Source organism: Scyliorhinus canicula, chromosome 7 (assembly GCF_902713615.1).
Source record: "Scyliorhinus canicula chromosome 7, sScyCan1.1, whole genome shotgun sequence".
In the NCBI taxonomy this organism is placed as follows: domain Eukaryota; kingdom Metazoa; phylum Chordata; class Chondrichthyes; order Carcharhiniformes; family Scyliorhinidae; genus Scyliorhinus; species Scyliorhinus canicula.
This window is the reverse complement of record NC_052152.1, coordinates 114,984,904-114,999,399: the sequence shown is the minus strand read 5'-3', so window position 1 is coordinate 114,999,399 and position 14,496 is coordinate 114,984,904. Positions and strand designations below refer to the sequence as shown.

Genomic DNA, 14,496 nt, shown 5'->3' with positions numbered 1-14,496 from the left:
AGAGCGGGAATGCCAGAGCTTAGGTCCAATGCAACCGATGCGAGTGGAACGATTATCATCAGTGATGTACAAAATCCTGAAACTCCCTCCCTAACTGCACTGTGAATGTACATACACCACATGCAGCAGTTCAAGAAGGCAGCTCACCACCACCTTCTCAAGGGCCAATTAGGGACGGGCAACAAACACTGACCAAGCCAGAGACACCCACATCCCATGAAATAAAAGAAAAAGGCTGGGATTGGAGGAAAGCAGATTGTGGCCATTTTGTGGGATACGGGAAGGGGCGTGAGGCATGAAGCCCACCCATCCCTATCGAAAGGCGCGAGGAAAGACCTTCCAGGCGTTTCAGGGGGAGTGGTTGGGCCTTGTAAACCCTCCATCACCCCACTGAGTGAAAATAAGCTGGAATGACCATGGAAGCAGGATGGGAAACGTCTTGAAAGGTACGTTAGTAGATTTTTAGGGTCTTAATAGCAGATTTGGAGGCAAATTAATGTTGAGGGAGATCAGCTAATGAGAGCATAGGTGTATAGAAACATAGAAAAATGGAAGAGTAGGCATTCTAATCGTGGCTGATCATCCAACTCAACAGCCTGTTCCCACTTTCCCCCTGTATCCTTTGACCTCTTTATCCCCAAGAGCTGTATCCAGCTCCTTGAAAACATTCAATATTTTGGCCTCAATGGCTTTCTGTGATAGTGAATGTGGTGATATGCATGCGCACATCAATGTGTGTAGTTAGCTATCAATGTATATAGTTATCGGTATGACCTCCACCCAGCAGGTGACGATAGAGATCTACCATGTGATTCAAGAGACTCGGCAGTTGGCAGTAAGTCGTACTAGAGGACAATCACACTAGAAGCAGCTCTAGGAGAATTCACTGAATTCAACTATTAGTCACCACTTGTATTATAGTTTGTTAGTTATCTTTCCATATGTTCATCTTGTTAATAAACTATCTTACTTGTCAAAAAAATGGATGTTCTGTGTAGATCTTTGCCACGGTCATAACACAGAACATAACAGCGAATTCCACAGGTTCATCACTCTCTGGGTGAAGACATTTCCCCTCATCTCAGTCCTTTCCCCTGTATCCTCAGATTGTGACCCCTGTTTCTGGACTCCCCCACCATCGGGAATATCCTTCCTGGATCTACCATGTCTAGCCTTGTGAGAATTTTATAGATTTCTGTGAGATCACCCCTCATTCTTCGAAACTCCAGCGAATATAATCCTACCCGACTCAATCTCTCCTCATATGACAGTCCTGCCATCACAGGAAGCATCCTGGTAAACCTTCTCTGCACTCCCTCTATAGCAAGGACATCCTTCCTCAGATAAAGCGACCAAAACTGCACAAAATACTCCAGGTGTGGTCTCACCAAGGTCCTGTATAATTGCAGCAAGACATCCCGGCTCCTGTACTTGAATCCTCTTGCGTAGAAGGCCAACATTTGCCTTCTTTACAGCCTGCAGCACCTGAATGCTTACCTTCAGTGATTAGTGTACGAGGACACCCAGGTCTCATTGCACATTCCCCTCTCTTAATTTATAGCCATTCGGGTAATAATCTGCCTTCCTGTTTTTGCTACCAAGGTGAATTTAGCCACATTATGCTGCATCTGCCATTCATTTGCCCATTCACTCAGCTTGTTCAAATCACACTGAAGCATCCCTGCATCCTTCCCAGAGCTCACCCTCCCACCCAGCTTTGTGTCATTTGAAAATTTGGAGATATTACATTTTGTTCCCTCATCTCAATCATTTGTATATAAATATTGTGAATAGCTGGGGTGTCTGCACCGGTCCCCACAGTACCCTACTCGTCACTGCCTGCAATTCAGAAAAAGACCTGTTTATTCCTGTCTGTCGGCCAGTTTTCTATCCATCTCAATACACTACTCCCAGTCCCACACTAATCTCTTGTGTAAGACTTTGTCAAAAGCCTTATGAAAGTCCAAATAAATCACATCCACTGGCTCCCCCTCATCAACCGCACTAGTTATATCCTCGAAGAATTCCAGTAGATTTGTCCAGCATGATTTCCCTTTTGTAAATCTATGCTGACTCTGTCCAATTCTGTCACTGGTTTCCAAGTGCTCTGCTATAAAATATTTGATAATGGACTGTTAGAATTTCCCCCACTACTGGGCCGGGATTCTCCCCTACCCGGCGGGACGGGGGGTCCCGGCGTAGCGGAGTGGCGCCAACCACTCCGGCGTTGGGCCTCCCCAAAGGTGCGGCCTTTGACGCCCGCCACCCGGGCCAGCCGAAAGGCCTTCGCCGGTTCGCGCATGCGCCGGTGCGTCAGCGGCCGCTGACGTCACCACTGGCGTATGCGCTGTAGGGGGGTCTCTTCCGCCTCCGCCATGGTGGAGGCCGTGGCGGCGGCGGAAGAAAAAGAGTGCCCTCACGGCACAGGCCCGCCTGCCGATCGGTGGGCCCCGATCACGGGCCAGGCCACCGTGGGGGCACTCCCTGGGGTCTGATTGCCCCGCGCCCCCCCCCAGGACCCCGCTCGCGCCGCCAAGCCCGCCGGTACCAGAGGTGCTCCAGTTCCCACCGGCGGGAGAGGCCTGTCAGCAGCGGGATTTCGGCCCACCGCGGGCCGGAGAATCGCCGCGGGGGGCACGCCGATCGGCGGGGCATGATTCCCGCTCCCGCCGATTCCCGGGTGGCGGAGAATTCCGGCCACGGCGGGGGCGGGATTCACGCCAGCCCCGGGCGAGTCCCCGACCCTGCGGGGGGGGGGGGGGGTCAGAGAATTCCGCCCCTGATGTCAGGCTGACTGGTCGATAATCCGTTTTCTCTTTACCTCCCTTTTTAAATAGTGGGGTTATGTTAGCTACCCTCCAATCTGTAGGAACTGTTCCAGAGTCTGTAGGAATTTGAAAGATAACGACCATCCATTATTTTCTGGGCCACTTCCTTAAGTATTCTGACTCCACAGAAGGGCCACAGTTTTGGCAGGCATCCATCTTGATGTGCAGAGTGCCCAGGAGGCTCATTTCTGCATGCTTAAGTTCTGGCAATGAGGCTCAGACCTGTTTCTGACATTTGTAAGGAATCATCAGAATTCCTGAAGAAAACGGCAGAGTTGTAGGATTGGGGAAGACTGAGAGAGGGGTTGGTCATGGAGAGGTTGCAAAGGCAATTAATGTACAGGCAACTGCCTGAAGACTGACGTGATCATCAGTCTGATTACAAGTGATTGCTCTCTTTCCAATTAATATTTGCTACCTTCAGGCAAAATTATATGAATCCAAAACCGCCAATAGAACAAAATAGATCTTAAAAAAAAAAATCTTTGTTTTTGAATTCACATTACTGCTGTATTCCATGGCTGGAATGATTGCTGCCCAGGCAGTTTCAATCACGACACACTGTGAGCTTGGGAGTGCTGCTACAAAAGTGGCCAATAGGGGTCACTGTCCCTGCAGGATGAAGACTTGGTGAACTGCTGCAAAGAAAGGATTGACTTTCTACATTCATTTTCGCGGCAAAGGAGCGCCACAGCCACTTCATTGCCTCTGGTTTGAAGTACAGTCGCTGGCTATACAGGCAATGATGGCCACATACTGACAAGACAACAAGGCCCCCGAATCATCAGTGAGATGACTGATCAAATAGTGGTCCTCTTCAAATAGGGTGGACGCGGCCTCGGTTTAACGTCGCCACCCAGAGACACCCCCTCCGACAGTGCTGCGCTCCCTGGGTACAGTGCCGGAGCGTCATCCTGAATCGCGTATGCGCTCAATTCCTGGTATAAAACTTAACCCCTGACCTTCGGACTTGCCCTAATCCACAACTCTCTGTTACTGCCGAGACATTTGGTTATCCCCGCAGCCACAACAAACAGACGTTAAGCATTATTAATTGTTAATGAGCAGTGGGGGTGGAAGCTTCACTCTGTTTGCTTTGTATAATGAGATTTTGAACCCATTCCTCATGCACAGGCTTATGATTATACTGCACACTACACACAGGGGAATGCTTTGCTCAATGTAACCTGTAAATTAATATTTAAATGCAGAAAATCCTGATATGAAGGGGGAGACTTGGTCTCTCTTACATGTGTAGCAACTAAGCAACAGTCCAAGTCCCAGCCGGGACCATCCTGAGATGCTGGCTCCCCCTTGGGCTGGCTGTAATCTAGGGGAATTAATGTGCCCTGCTGTTGAGTCACCGCCCCTCAGCAGGGGGCTTTGTATTCCACAAGCCCCACGGGGAGATCAATCAGGTCGCCCTGGTAGGTTTTGTGGGGGGGTTATAGCATCCCCCAACTAAACCCCCCCCCGCAAAGCCCTGAATATTCCTTTGCCATGGGGAGTGGAGGAAGCGGTCTTCTCTGCTTTGCCCATGGTTATGCCTCAGGCTGTAGTGAGGCAGGATCGGGGGTGTAGCATGTCACGGAACGTTGTTTCCGCTTCTGTGTCCAATTGTGAACTTGTACACTGGTGACCATCCATGAAATTTAACGTTGATACGATCTCGTCAGTCCTTGGGGGTATTGTTGGCAATGGGATCCGGCTTAAGAGCATCCACGTTTGCGGTCTGTGTTCCTGGGCGATGTTCAAACATGTACTTGTACGCTGCCAGCAATAGGGCCCATCGCTGTATCCAGACAGATGTTATTGACGGAATTTCTTTGGACTCTTTAAACATTCCGAGCAATGGCTCGTGAAACAACGCCCACACACACTGGTAGAACTTTGGCACTGCAAAAATGACGGTCGGTCACACTTTCTCAATCTGAGCATAGTCGCAGTGGGTCAACAATCCTGATGGTGACAGTCATTGTTTCACCTTGGCGAACACATCTTCTTGCGGTGCTCTCCATGCCCACCTCCTGGTGTTTTTTCAATGGCACGTGAGTTTGGTCATCAAGGTAAGGATAAATTTCCTGAAATAATTCACAAGTCCTACGAAAAACCGGCAGAGAACTTCTTCCAAGTTGCTCCTTTTCGGTGGCTCCGATGACTAGAACATCATCCAAGTAAACCATTCCCACACAGGTTGACTGGTGTACCTGGGTTCCAGTACTAGGACTACAAGCACTGCCCAATCTGCAGATTGTACCGGCTGGATGATTCCGAGGCTTTGTCACCAATGTGTAGGGAACTGGGTGGACCCTGAAGTACTTCGGTTGGGCCTCAGAGTCACTGTGAATCTTGGTCACAGTACCTTTGATCTTACCCAGGCCCTCCTAGAAAATGTCCGGATACATCCCCAGTACTTTGTATAATCCTCCAATGCCCATCCTGAAAACCCACTGCCAGTCCAAATGGAGCCTCTGAAACCAATCACGGCCCAGCAGACTTGGGCTGGGACCCCGTACTATTATCAAAGGCAACCTGATGGGCTGCTGTCCGTAGGCAAAGGGGGTCATTGTTTTACCCGGGATGTCGATGGATACCCTGTCTACATTGCCAATATCGCCTTGGTGTCTCAGTTCAAATTCTGGATTGCCGATCCTGCTCTTTTCGAACATCTGCCGTCTGATCGCTGAGACCACAGCCCCGTGTCCAGATCCATTACAAGTGGGTGACCAGTCACCTGGACGGTGACTTTGATGAGGGCAACATGCACTGGTCTTCGCGGGCTGCTGTAGGTGGAGAGTCCTGGCTGCAGGCCGGGCGCCTCCCTTGACCAGTGCGACACACTCGTTGGCTGATCTGGTGTTGCCAGTCCCTACCGCTTCTCCGGCCACAAGTGCCGCACCTCTGAGAGTCCTCCTCCAGTGATTTCAGGGGAGATGTCATGCCTGACCTCAGCGGTCCTCGGCCAATGGGCCTTACCCCAACAGTGTCCGGACAAGGTAGCGGTCCTGTTCTGAACTCTTGAGTGCGGGAGGAGGGGGGTCCTAGGCTATTCACTTCCATCTTTGACATACCCTGGAGCTCCTGGACTTCCATCTCAGCACTCTCCTGTGAGAGCAAGATCTCATTGGCCCTTTTTATGTCCAATGACAGTTCAGCTAGCAATTTCCACTGGGTCGCCATGTTGTTAACTCTGCACACAAGGCAATCCCATAGCATCCCTGGTAAGGATGGCCGGTAGCCGCAATGCTCTCTCAGTTTGTGTAAGCTTGCCAGAAACTCCATAACAGACTCCGCGGGGTTCTCTCGGCAAAATTCAATCGGCATCTTTGGACAATGACTGACGGCTTGGGGTCAGAGTAGTTTGTTACGAGTGCCATAAATTCCTCAAATGTCTTGGAGTCTGGGGCCGTAGGGTAAATTAGGCTCTTTATGATGGTGAAAGTGGGGCATCACAGGAGGTCAGAAGAATCACCTTCTGGCGGTCCTTCACAGTATTCGCGTTCGCCCTGAGAAAATAGTACATACGTTCAGTGTACCACATTTGCATCAAAAGCATTGAGACTACTGAAGAGCGGTATTTCTGAAACTTTGCTCCTCTTGTGTTAAGAAGCAGCCACGGTCGCTGGTGTCCAGCAGCACTCCAGTAGGTCAGTTTTATCCTTGTCGCCAATGTTGTGGTCAATGAGGACCCCTGAAAAGGTGAGTCAAAGGCAGTTTATTTCCTACCCACAGTTAGGTAATACAGCAAGTAAGCCACAGTCCATGCCCCTGTTGGGACCATTCTGGACCGGCATTTATCTTGGGGATTGCACAATCCCCTCTGTTGGGCCTCTGCCCATCAGTGGGGAGTTCGTATTCCACGGGTTCCGTGGGGAGATCGATCGGGTCATCCTGTGGATCTGGTGGGGATTATACCACTTAACTTACCTCAAGTACTTCAAAAGCACTTAATTGGATTGAAAATGCTTTGAAATGCCTGGAGGGATCACATTATGTCAAGGCAAGTCTTTCCTATCTTCAGTCTTCCTCTTCTTTTGTGCTACACAACCTCTTTAAAAGCTTCTGGACCTTATGATCATAAAAATAGGAGCAGGAGTAGACCACTCAGCCCCTCAAGCCTGCTCCACCATTCAATGCCATCATGGCTGTTCTGTTTGTGATCTCAACTCCACTTTCCTGTCTCTCCCCTATAACCTTCAACTTCCTTGTCAATTAAAAATCTGTCTCACTCAGCGTTGAACATAGAACATAGAACGATACAGCGCAGTACAGGCCCTTCGGCCCTCGATGTTGCACCGACATGGAAAAAAAAACTAAAGGCCATCTAACTACACTATGCCCTTATCATCCATATGCTTATCCAATAAATTTTTAAATGCCCTCAATGTTGGCGAGTTCACTACTGTTGCAGGTAGGGCATTCCACGGCCTCACCACTCTTTGCGTAAAAAACCCACCTCTGACCTCTGTCCTATATCTATTACCCCTCAATTTAAGGCTATGTCCCCTCGTGCTAGCCACCTCCATCCGCGGGAGAAGGCTCTCGCTGTCCACCCTATCTAACCCTCTGATCATTTTGTATGCCTCTATTAAGTCACCTCTTAACCTTCTTCTCTCTAACGAAAACAACCTCAAGTCCATCAGCCTTTCCTCATAAGATTTTCCCTCCATACCAGGCAACATCCTGGTAAATCTCCTCTGCACCCGTTCCAAAGCTTCCACGTCCTTCCTATAATGAGGCGACCAGAACTGTACGCAATACTCCAAATGCGGCCATACCAGAGTTTGGTACAGCTGCATCATGACCTCATGGCTCCGGAACTCAATCCCTCTACCAATAAAGGCCAACACACCATAGGCCTTCTTCACAACCCTATCAACCTGGGTGGCAACTTTCAGGGATCTATGTACATGGACACCGAGATCCCTCTGCTCATCCACACTACCAAGAATTTTACCATTAGCCAAATATTCCGCATTCCTGTTATTCTTTCCAAAGTGAATCACCTCACACTTCTCCACATTAAACTCCATTTGCCACCTCTCAGCCCAGCTCTGCAGCTTATCTATGTCCCTCTGTAACCTGCAACATCCTTCCGCACTGTCTACAACTCCACCGACTTTAGTGTCGTCTGCAAATTTACTCACCCATCCTTCTGCGCCCTCCTCTAGGTCATTTATAAAAATGACAAACAGCAACGGCCCCAGAACAGATCCTTGTGGTACGCCACTCGTAACTGAACTCCATTCTGAACATTTCCCATCAACTACCACTCTCTGTCTTCTTTCAACTAGCCAATTTCTGATCCACATCTCTAAATCACCCTCAATCCCCAGCCTCCGTATTTTCTGCAATAGCCGACTGTGGGGAACCTTATCAAACGCTTTACTGAAATCCATATACACCACATCAACTGCTCTACCCTCGTCTACCTGTTCAGTCACCTTCTCAAAGAACTCGATAAGGTTTGTGAGGCATGACCTACCCTTCACAAAACCATGCTGACTATCCCTAATCATATTATTCCTATCTAGATGATTATAAATCGGATCTTTTATAATCCTCTCCAAGACTTTACCCACCACAGACGTTAGGCTCACCGGCCTATAGTTACCGGGGTTATCTCTACTCCCCTTCTTGAACAAAGGGACCACATTTGCTATCCTCCAGTCCTCTGGCACTATTCCTGTAGCCAATGATGACCTAAAAATCAAAGCCAAAGGCTCAGCAATCTCTTCCCTGGCTTCCCAGAGAATCCTAGGATAAATCCCATCCGGCCCCGGGGACTTATCTATTTTCACCTTGTCCAGAATTGCCAACACTTCTTCCCTACGCACCTCAATGCCATCTATTCTAATAGCCTGGGTCTCAGCATTCTCCTCCACAATATTATCTTTTTCTTGAGTGAATACTGACGAAAAGTATTCATTTAGTATCTCGCTTATCTCCTCAGCCTCCACACACAACTTCCCACCACTGTCCTTGACTGGCCCTACTCTTACCCTAGTCATTCTTTTATTCCTGACATACCTATAGAAAGCTTTTGGGTTTTCCTTGATCCTACCTGCCAAAGACTTCTCATGTCCCCTCCTTGCTCGTCTCAGCTCTCTCTTTAGATCCTTCCTCGCTTCCTTGTAACTATCAAGCGCCCCAACTGAAACTTCACGCCTCATCTTCACATAGGCCTCCTTCTTCCTCTTAACAAGAGATTCCACTTCTTTGGTAAACCACGGTTCCCTCGCTCGACCCCTTCCTCCCTGCCTGACTGGTACGTACTTATCAAGAACATGCAATAGCTGTTCCTTGAACAAGCTCCACATATCCAGTGTGCCCAACCCTTGCAGCCTACTTCTCCAACCAACACATCCTAAGTCATGTCTAATGGCATCATAATTGCCCTTCCCCCAGCTATACATGTTCAATGACCCGACCTCCACTGCTCCCCGAGGAAGATAATTCCACAGATTAACTAGCTTGCGAGAGGGTCCAACCATTGATCTTGAAGAGCAGTTCCTCCAAGTTGAAGACTTACACAGGAGAAACAATAAAAATAAAAGGTACCCCAATGGTACCTGTAACAACAGTCCACACAGCTCCCAGTGATAATAGTGACGGGTGAAGGGCTAAGCCTTCTCGGCCATGATTGACTTCAAGAAATCAAGTTGACTTGGGCCGAGATTTTCCAAGCGTGGGAAGTAGGAGTGCCCAAACTGAAAAGAAAATATGAGAGCGTCTTCGGTGATAAATTAGGAAAAATCAAAGGGCTACAAGTTACGATTTATGTGGATCCAGAGGCAACTACCTGATTCTTTAGGGCAAAACCGATACCCTGTGCCTTATGAAAGTATTTACTAAATTAAACAGGTTGGAAGAACTGGGCATTATCCAGTCAGCTCAGTTCTCAGAATGGGAAGTACCAAGGAACCGCATTTACGGTAATTATAAACTAACAGTTAATCAGGCCGTCAAGCTGGATAAGAATCTAATCCTGAGAATTGAAGACCTGTATGCAAATCTAGCAAGAATCTTACACAAAGCTGGATATGGGTCAGGTATACCAGTAACTAGAATCAGGTGATGCTTCCCAGGGGTATGTCACAATAAACGCACACAAAGGCCTATTCCAGTACATTGGCTTGCCTTTTGGTGTGTATTCAGCATGTGCCATATTCTACAGGGCAATGGAGATTTTGCTACAGGGACTACCACAGGTTGTAGTATACCTCGATGATGCCCTTGTAACTGGAGAGACAGAGGCTAAGTAGCCAGCAAATTTAGAAGAGGCGTTAAAGAGATTTAAGAATGCTGGAGTTTGCCTCAGGAAAGAGAGTGCACCTTTCAAACCACTGAGGTGATGTACTTGGGGTACCATGTAAATGCACAACGTTACGACACCCTGGGCTAGTGCACAGTCAATTCCAGCCCCACACACCCTGGAGACCCAACATAAGTGAATGAACCAATAATTTGTGTATTTTCGTGAGGTCCTTTACCCTTGACTGCACCAATTAGTTACAGGCACCAGGGGCAAAACGACCACCGATTCCTTGCTCCGGGGCTGGGGGAGGGGGGGGGGGGGGGGGGGGGGAGGCTAGCTGGGAGGCAGCGTCGACCTCCCAGCTCTAGCTGCCCATATGGCCCAGAGCATTGCTGGGTCCATGGCTGCACAGTGTGCTTCAAGTCGGACTCAGCCCGCGGACCCGGACCTCAAATATAGTACCCCCCTTCGGCGCAGCCCAGACTGCCCTCCCATAGTGCCCGCAGCCCCGAATGAAGCATCCCCTGCCCATGGATCGGCCCTCCCCCGACTATGGCGGCATCGGACTGAGTCTGCACCTGCTACGCTGAGTTCCCAACGGGTGAGACCATGAGAGGCCCACGCTGTCGGGAACGCGGCTGGTCAGGGATGGAGCATCACGGGGTGGGCCTCAGGCAATGGCCTGAGACCTTGGATAGAGTGCGTGGCGTACTCCTAGAGTACGCAGCTGTTCAAGGCTGGAGCATCCGAAAGTGACGCCGCCCCCGATTTTGTCGTCATCGGGGATTCTCCGCCCCCTTATCGAACGCGATTTGGGCATCAGGGATCGGACAATCCAGCCCCAGATTTGTAAGTGAAACATTCAAAAACTGTTTCTTTACAGCAAGTAAATAGATGAATATATAATGGCAAGAAAGAAACAATGGTCTGCTGATCTAATTATTCTCCAAACCCCATCCCACCTTCCATCCAGATACGCGCAAGACTGACAAATGATGGGGGTAGTAAAGGATTGAAAATAACAGAGATTAAAAAGGCGCAAGATGGTTCTTTGTTGCCGAGGTAGCAGTCTTTGTAGTCAGTGATCTTCTAATGGTGGACTTCAACTAGAACCTGAAGGCTGCATAATTCTCTCTGGAAAGTCACTTTCACTTTTAACAATCAGGGTCTTCACACTGAGAATCTCCCCCCTGCAATCAGCTCAGTCCTGACAGGCCTCCACCAGATTCAAAGAGGACAATCTCACCGATTGCCTTGGCAAGAATTCAACGATGAGAGTTAAATCTGTCTGCCTATAAACATACCTGGAACACACATAGTGAATGTCGTTGCTCTTAGCTGCCTCCCCTTGCAAGAAAGTATTATAAGTACTCCAGTACCACTAGAAATTATCATCGCATTAACATTTTTAGACACATTGTCAGTCGCGGCAAAGCAGTCAGGAATTGGACCAATCACGAACCACGTCTGTCCAAAGTGGGAGACAAAATACTTATAGGATGGGTAAATGAGCCAGTTTCTGAGGAAATTAAACTATTCTTTACTCATAAGAATGAATTGAGCAGTCAGAATGCCATCATATTCTGGTGAGCACGGTAGTCGTTCCTGTACCAGGCAGAGAGCTGCTCCTAACTGAATTACACAGCACTCACTCTGGTGTCTCTAAGATGTCCTGATATTGATTCTGATATCGAGAAGCCAGTAAAGCACTGTCAACAGTGCTAACTGCCATAAAGTGCTGCAGCCCCACTGTACCCTTGGGAATAGCCTGGCTGTCCTTGTACAGAAATCCATATGTTCATCATTCCTGGACACAATGTTTTTGCTCATGATTGATGCACACTCTAAAAGGATGTAAATTTTTGAGGTGACGTCACCCTACGTTGCATACTTCCTTTGAAAGATTTCGCCAACTGCAACTCACGGATTACCGGAAGCAATGATATCAGACAATGGAACCGCATTCACAAGAGCGAATTTCAAAACAGTCTTAACAGGCGCCGGTATGTGGCGACTAGGGGCTTTTCACAGTAACTTCATTGAAGCCTACTCGTGACAATAAGCGATTTTCATTTTCATTTCATTCAACAGTATTAAACACATTAGAACTGCACTTTACCACCCAGCATCAAACAGACTAGTTGAGAGAGCCGCCCAAACTTTCAAGTCCGGCCTTAAGAAACTATTAGGAAGAACCTTGGAGACCTAAATCTCACTCTTCCTCCTTAGCTATTGTACCACTCCAGATGCACCAACAGGAGTTCCACCAGCAGAGCTGCGAATGAGACCTCATCTTGGAACGAAACTGAGCCTCGTGTTTCCAAATTTGCCAGGGAGGGTAGAAGCCAGCCAAAGTAATCAGAAAACAAGCCGTGGTTCACATAGTACAGAACGATCATCTGTGGTAAATGTCATATACGTGAGAAATTTCTGTAGTGGATCAAGTTGGATCCCCATAATTATTGCCTCGAAGACCAGACTGCTTTCATATCAAGTGGACATGGCGGGACGGACCTTTCATAAACATGTGGACCACTTGAGGAGTAGAGAGAGACGCTCCAGCAGTCAGTATTGCCATTAAGAAATGCAAGCAAACCCATAAGCATCTAAGTACCTGATCGACCTGTTATAGATAAATGATGTTTCCATGGAAGCAAAGTGATGAATTGCCTGAGCCAGAAGAGGTACCCGTTATGGTAGTTCCTGTTAATATTGATCCTGTGAATGCATCGCAATCAATAGAATTCCGCCGCTCTTCAAGGGACAGAAGAACCCCTTAAAGACTTGATTTATAATTGTCCAACTCATGTACATAATGTTTTGTTAATATTTAGGACTGAGTGAATTAGTTATTGAAGATTATATAATGGAGTTAAAGGGGTGAGATCTGGTGATTGCCCATTTAAGGGCAACACTGCAGAGTAAGGGTCACATGGCCTGTATGATCAATCTGGACTGGAATCACCCCATGGTGAGAGAGGCTCCTCGGCAGAGACATTTTGGGATCTCGCTACAGCCATGAGGCCTCTGTACAAATTCTTATCAACAAATATATTTTGAGTTCACGAATGAAGTCTGTGCAAGGTGCATCTTTACATTATTGCAGCAAAAATCTCAGTTATAGCTCACCAAACATTTGTTCGCCCAAACCCTGGAGTATGCAAGTTATGTGTGGGACCCTCATACGGTGAGAGATATAAATAAGATTGAAGTGACCCAAATAGATGCTGCATGATCCTGCACCGATCAGTACGGGAAATATACTAGTGTGATTCCTTGATCAAATATTTGGAATGGGAATCACTACAGCAAAGGGGGGAGAAAAATAGACTGACCATGATCTATAAAATATGGATTGGCTTGTGCGATGTTTTGGTGCTGCCTGGATGTTCATCACTGATCGAACAAGTCAATGGTCTGTCCAGCAGTCATCAGTGTCTGACGTGAATCGTGCATTACAGGCATCACTTACATCGCTGACTCAAACAATAACTTGTTCCACTCCTATGTCTTATGGTCTTATTGCTGGGAGGTGGAGTTGAAATGCCCATCAGCCATGATTGAATGGCGGAGTGGACTCGATGGGCCGAATGGCCTTACTTCCACTCCTATGTCTTATGGTCTTATGGTCTTATGGTCTAATAACATAATCAAAGAGTATGGCAGTGCTTTGATCTAGGATGTAGTTTTGTATTTGTCCTTCTGGTGGAAGAGGGTGTTTGTTTTCATACAGAAGCCACACTGAGCACACTTTGTCAGTAAGAAGATGCCATTTGCTTTGGTTTTTCTTATCGTTTCCCAAAGGTTCCTTTCCAGACATTAAACACATGGCCTCTCCATATGACGTTGGTGTGGTGTTGTCCCTTGAGATGGGCAATGCCTCTAAACAGAGGTAACATGGGCAATATGCCCTTTGCTCACAAGATGTTGTTTCTCTCCTTAGATGATAAGGTCATCTATCAAAACTGGAGAAAACATTTTGAACAATTTCTCAATCAGGAATCCACGGTGTCAGCTGATACTCTCTTGGCTATCTCCAATAGCCTGTGGTAGAGTTTGTGGGTGGATCACCAACGATTAGAAAGCTGCATCAAGCAATTGGGCACAGTGGTTAGCATTGCTGCCTCACAGCGCTAGGGACTCAGGTTCCATTCCTGCCTTGTGTGACTGTCTGCTTGGAGTTTGCACTTCTGCCCGTGTCTGCGTGGGTTTCCTCCGGGTGCTCCGGTTTCCTCCCACAGTCCAAAGATGTTCAGGTTAGGTGGATCAACGTGCAGGGATAGGTCAGGGTAGTAGACCTGGGTGTGGTGCTTTGTCAGAGGGACGATGCAGCTTCGATGGGTCAAATGGCCTCCTTCTGTACTGTAGGGATTCTATGAATTTTATGAAAATGGATGAAAAGTGACAAAG

At 47.9% G+C, this 14,496-nt stretch overlaps 1 protein-coding gene across 2 annotated transcripts in view; it reads right to left on the bottom strand.

Annotated features, from left to right (window-relative positions):
• The window catches only part of enox1 (ecto-NOX disulfide-thiol exchanger 1), a 370,497-nt gene that overhangs the window by 40,689 nt on the left and 315,312 nt on the right, over window positions 1-14,496 (bottom strand). The gene's annotated exons all lie outside the window — the stretch shown is intronic.